This window comes from Mesoplodon densirostris, chromosome 5, assembly GCF_025265405.1.
Source record: "Mesoplodon densirostris isolate mMesDen1 chromosome 5, mMesDen1 primary haplotype, whole genome shotgun sequence".
Classification (NCBI taxonomy): domain Eukaryota; kingdom Metazoa; phylum Chordata; class Mammalia; order Artiodactyla; family Ziphiidae; genus Mesoplodon; species Mesoplodon densirostris.
Genome location: NC_082665.1, coordinates 138,531,785 through 138,538,109, shown reverse-complemented (window position 1 = coordinate 138,538,109; position 6,325 = coordinate 138,531,785).

Below are 6,325 nucleotides of genomic sequence, written 5' to 3'. Positions count from 1 at the left end.
TCTGGGATGGAGTGTGTGAGAGCTGTCAGTGTATACATGGTATTGAAAGACATGAAACACTATGCACGAATGAGTGTAGTTAGGAAAGAGACCCAAGGACTAGGTCCTGGGAAGTCCAGTGAATTGAGTTTGGGAACAAGACGGGGAGTCAGCAAAGGAGACTGAGAAGTGGCCAGTGAGTTAGAAGAACCAAGAGCTTATCCTGGAAGTCGAGTTCCTAGTTGAGAAAGAAGTGATCAATTAGAGTTAAGGCTGCCTATAGAGTGAGTAATGTGGGAGGACTGAGAAATGACTATTGGACTTAGCAGTGTGGAGGTCATCAATGAGCTTGATAAGAGGACCTTTAGTGGTGGGACAGACATGAGTCCAACTGGAATGGGTTCGTGAGAGAATGAGAAAAGAGGAATTGGAAACAGAGAGAAGAGGTAACACTTTTGGAGAGTTTAGCTGGAGGGAAAGTGGGAGTCCAGGGAAAAAGTTTAAAGGAAAAATTTATAGCACATTCCTATACTGATGGGAATATTCTTGTTGAGGGTTGGGGAGGGGAGGGGAGTGGAAGAGAGAAACTGGGGAGAATTGCTAGAGCTGTGTTCTTGAGTCAATGGGAAGCAGTGGGAGTGTGTGCACAGATGGAGGAGCTGGCCTGAGCTAGCAGCCTGGGCAGCTCTGTGTTAGTAAAAAAAGGAAGACAGAGCATAAGGAATTGGAGGTGTGGGAACTTCTGATTGCTTCTGCTTTCTCAGTAAAACCAGAAGCAGGCTTATCAGCTGAGAATGAAGATGGAGAGAGGGAGTTACAGGTTTGGAGGGAGAGGAGAAGGTGTGAAACAGTTGCCTAGGAAAGCAGGATGGTGAAACGTCTAGAGAGATGTGGCAGATGCTGGCAGGCACTGAGGGCCCTCTTGAGGTCATGAATTTATAGTGAGACTAGGCAGCATGGTCAAGTGCTTGTCCCAGTGCAGTTCAACTGCAGAGGTGTGGGCAGAGAGTAGTAAGAAAGCTGGAATCAACCAGGATTGGGAGTTTGCCAGGCAAGTATCATAAAGAGAGAGGAGGGGACAAAGGAATCAAGAATATATATAAGAGAGTGATTATCGTGATGGACTGTGGAAGGAAGAAGGAGGGAAGTAAGGACATGAAAGAATATGAGGAACAGTAAAAAAGGGGTTGGATTTGTAGACTGTGTGTCCTAGTGTGGTTGAAGAATGACTGGTTTTGAGTAGCAGAGAGATAAAGAGCTGGAAAGATGCAGATGTAAGCTATTACATATGGAATGGATAAGCTACAAGGTCCTACTGTATAGCACAGAGAACTATATTCAGCATCCTGTGATAAACCATAATGGAAAAGAATATTAAAAAAGAATATATATATGTATATGTATATATATAAAACTGAATCACTTTGCTGTACAGCAGAAATTAACACAACATTGTAAATCAACTATACTTCAATAAAAAAATGGAAACAAAAAAGATCTGGAAAGATACAAGGCAGTGATTGGGAAGAAGGGATGCTGGAATCAGAGATTAACATGTTTCAGTAATTGGTGGAGACAGTCTAGAGGTATATTTTGGGCTGAATTTTGCTCCCTTGAAATTCATATGTTGATGCCACATAACCTCAGAATGTGACTATATTTAGCGAGAGGGCCTTAGTTAGAACAAGGCTGGTAGAGTGGGCCCTAATCCAATCTGATGGGTGTTCTTGTAGGAAGAAGACATTTGAACACACAGAGAGATACCAGAGGTGCCTGTGCACAGAGACATAGGAGGACACAGCAAGAGGACAGCCATCTGCAAGCCAAGGAGAGAGTTCTCAGGAGAAACCAAGCCTGCCAACATCTTGATCTTGGACTTCTAGCTTCCATCAATGTGAGAAAACACATTTCTGTTGATTAAGTCACCTATTCTGTGGTATTTTGTCATGGCATCCCTAGCAGACTAGTAGGTGTGACCATGGGAGTGAGTGGCCTAAGCAGGGTGGAAAGCAGGAGGATTGGAAGAAAGCAACTGAGAGGGCTGGATATTGGAATGGTGCCTTGCAATGAATATTAAAATCAACTATTATAACAATGGTAGTTTAGGAGAGAATGACTGCATTTGGAGAGCCAGGTGCTAAACTCTTCAAGGAGCCAAGGGAAGTAACCTTGAGGGGGAATGAACTGAGGGTGGGAGACGATCACAGTATCATCCAGCACTGAAATTTACAGTCTCTCCAGTCAGTATTTAACCACCCGTCTCCCATCAACTTTTAAGCAAAGATGTTTAAAAACCTGAAAATGTTTAATTTGGCTTTAAGTATTTCTCACCTTGAGACATCAGTCATAGAGATTCTAACAGGCAATGAAATAAGGTAAGAAGGAAGGGGGAGAACAGGATAATCTCTGAAGAGGGTAACTGGCTACCAAGAAACCCAGAAAGAACAGTGTTTTACAGACTTATTAGGGTTTAGTTGAGACTTCGTAAGTTTTTATTGCCAATATTTTGTACTTTGGAGAGGAGTGATTAAGAATACCTTTTGTTAATGGGACTTCCCTGGTGGCACAGTGATTAAGAATCCACCTGCCAGTGCAGGGGACACAGATTTGAGCCGTGGTCTGGGAAGATCCCACATGCCGAGGAGAAACTAAGCCCGTGCACCACAACTACTGAGCCTAAGCTCTAGAGCCTGTGAGACACAGCTACTGAGCCCGCGTGCCACAACTACTGAAGCCCACACACCTAGAGCCCGTGCTCCGCAACGAAGACCCAACACAGCCATAAATAAATAAATAAATAAATAAATAAATAAATAAATAAATAAGATACCAAAAAAAAAAAAAAAGAATACTTTTTGTTAAAATTTATAGAGGGTAGAATGCTTGAGCAGTTCCCACCTATCAGTGTTGTGGCTTCCAGGAATTTTCAGTGTCAGTGAGGTGAGCTCCCAGTCAGGCCCCCCCTCAAAATAATAATGATAAATTGACATCTCGAGTACCTTTGTGCTAGGCACTGTGCTAGAAGCTTTCACATACATTGAAAATGAACAAAAAATAAATTTTCACAATGACACTAAACTGAAGGCATTAACTCCATTTTGCATGTAAAACAATGGATCTAAGAAAAATTTTTTAAACTTCCAGGAACTAGAAGTTAAGCCCAGGATTTAAGACATATTCTTTGAACTCTTCCACCATGTTCACCCTGGTCTGACACACGTCTAGGCGTTAACCCCCTCTTCCACTGCAAATAGGTTTCAACTTTAGATATTTGGATTCTTTGGTAGTGGCTGCCTACATTGTTATTTTGAAGACACACTGATTTCAGTGGGAGAAACATACAGGTCAGAAAAATGACTGATGTCTGCTGTGGAGACGGGGTCAGGGAAGGGAAACATGCATGACTAGTATATCCCAGGCTTGGTCAAGCCCCAAAAGATGTCTCTAATGATGCTTTCAAGTCACAGATAGTTATGAAGATTTGGAGGAGGGGTGGTGCAGGACCAAACACCATTTGGGAGACCGTTCAGCAAGGGTCACAGAAGTGAATGAAGAGGATATGACTGGCTGAAAAACTTGATAAAGTTGTAAAAAGGGGAGATAAGCAATTTCCTTATCTTTGGTTATCCCATTAATGAGAGCATCTAATGAAGTCTCCCTGGACAATTTTAAAAATTACTTAATTTCTCTCCTAAGAAAACTCTTTCTTAACCTGCCTCCTGGAAAAAAAAAAAAAAAAAAAAAAAAAAAAAAAAGATGTGTACTCATTAAAAAAAAAAAACCTTCCTGAAGCCATTTGTCTCCAGTGAACTCCCGATCTTCTTGTCAAGGAATTCTTCCTAAATCAGGATTTTCTTGCTGGTCCTCCAGGAACCGGGAAGAGTCACTGGGCTGCCTTGCTTATTGGCTGCTTTTGGCCTTGGCTTCCTGTTCTCAACAGCAGAGCTGAGGAAATCCGCAGGATGCCTGCTACCAAGGGACAAGGTGACTCAAGAGGAAACACTCCACCTAAAATAGTCCTTGTGTACAGTCTCAGAGTCACTCTGGAATCAGAATTAATATATCATCCTGGAATTAATTCCATAGGTGGTTGGAAGTGGAGAAGAAGGAAGTAACTGAAAGAAGTTTATCAAAGAAAAAAATTTGCCACAAAGATAAAAGCTGAACTGCAGAAAAGGCTGATATTCAGAAAGAAAGTTCATCCTGGGAGTTCAGAGTGGATGCATTGTGATTCCCCCCACTCACTGTGGGCACAAAGTTCTGATCCTGGTCCAACCTAGGGACCCACTGGGAGTGGATGTTTCCTTCAAAACACAGTAGGAACGCAGCAGTAGAATAGCTATGTAAACAAAAATGGACCATTGGGATGCAGTCACCTTCATTTTTGCGTTTATAATTCTTTCTCTAGAATTATCTGGCCCAAAATGTCTATAGTGCAGCTAGATTCTAGATTTATCTCCAACGAATGGTAAACCTCTAGCATATTGCCTCCTGAGAGACGGGAAGTCATATGATTCATATCCAAAGTTCCCTGAGTAATATTCTGTATTTGGAATGACCTCTCAGACTCTTGTCGTACCTTCCCTTTACCCTCTTCTCCCTGGCTCCCAGCCTTCCAGAGTCCATTTATTTATTCCAGCTCTTCACAGTGAAGAGAAACCACATTCCACCATTTATTCTTTAAATAGGTACTAAGCAATTACTACGTAGTGGGGAGACTACTGAGACGAAGAACACCCGTCCTTGCCCTCAAGATGCTCTGCTCAGGGTCTGATAGGGGAAATACAAAAGTTCAAGAGCTTTGGAATACAAAATATTGAATCTCCAATAGATTTAAGCATAGGCTTCTGGGAAGTACAAAAAGTCCCAGGAACTTTGAATGGAGCTGGGGTTTCACAGGAGATTCCTAGGAAGGGCCGGGACAGAGCTGAGTCATCGAGCTTAACAGAAGCCTGTAGCTGGGCAAACTGAGACTCAGTCAAAGATAAATATTCACTGGGGGATAAATGCAGTGTATAAAGCTCGATTGGATCTTGGTTTGGAAGACAACACGATGAAATACATTTTGGGGACAGCTGGAAAAATATCCATATAGATAGTGTTAGACTATATTAGAAGTTGTTTTATTTTGGATGTAGAAGTGGTGTAGTTATGAAGCAGATTGTTCTCAGTTTTAGGAGATAGATACACCTGAAATGGACTTAGCAAGTGGTTTAGCAGAAATATGAAATTTGAAATAGCTTTGCAGAAGAAGAAGGGGGAGGAGGAGGTGAAAGATAGACAGATAAATGAAGCAAATGTAACAAAATGTTAACAATTGTTGAACTGAATTTGGATGTGCATTGCACTAGTTTTTCAACTTTCCTGAATTTTTGAAAATGTTCCTAAAAAATAGTTGAAGAAAAAAAAGTTCCCTGGTAGGTAGTTGCATAAATGCCAACACTACCCAAAATTCAGAGGGTGCTTTCATCTTGGGAATACAAAGTAGAAAATAAATGCTCTGCCCAAACAAGTGCCTTAGGCTGCACAGAAGCACTGAGGCGGGACAGAGAGTGGTCCTCTCTGCAACTCGGAGCAAGTAGAGCTTGGTTGTGTCCAGCTGCCCGAGTGGGACACAATGCATAGATGTTGTTGGGAGGGTGTGTGAGAAGGAGCTCAGAGCTCGAAGAGTCTGAGATGTATGTCAGGCCGGAGAGTCTGGATCTTATCCTGAGGAAGTCAGAGCCACTTAAGAATAGAGGGCATTTTAGAGGCTTGTTCTGGTTTCAGTTTGAAGGATGGATCAGAGTTTGGAAGGCATGGAACCAAGAGGTCATTCCAGAGACTACTGCAGTAATTCCATCAGATTTAAAGAAGGCCAGATGCTGGTGAGGATGCGGAGCAACAGAAATTCTCATTTGTTACTGGTGGGAATGCAAAATGGTACAGCCACTTTGGAAAACAATTTGGCAGTGTCTTACAAAATTAAATATACACACACCATACAACCCAACAATCTTGCTCTGAGATATTTACTCAAGAAAAGTGAAAACGTGTATAGGAATGTTTATAGCAGCTTTTTCATAATCACCAAAACCTGGAAGCATCAACTGGTAAATGGATAAATAAATTTTACCTTCATGAATGAATACTATGCAATAAAAATGGAGTGAACTACTGATACTACAACATCATGGATGAATCTCAAAAGCAATATGTTAGGTGAAAGAAGCCAGACTACATAGTGTATGACTCCATTGATAGGACATTCTGAAAAAGACAAAGCTGTTGGTATAGAAATAAGATCAGTGATTACCAGGGGCTGGGGTGGGGGGAGGAGTTGACTATAAAGAGACACATAGAACTT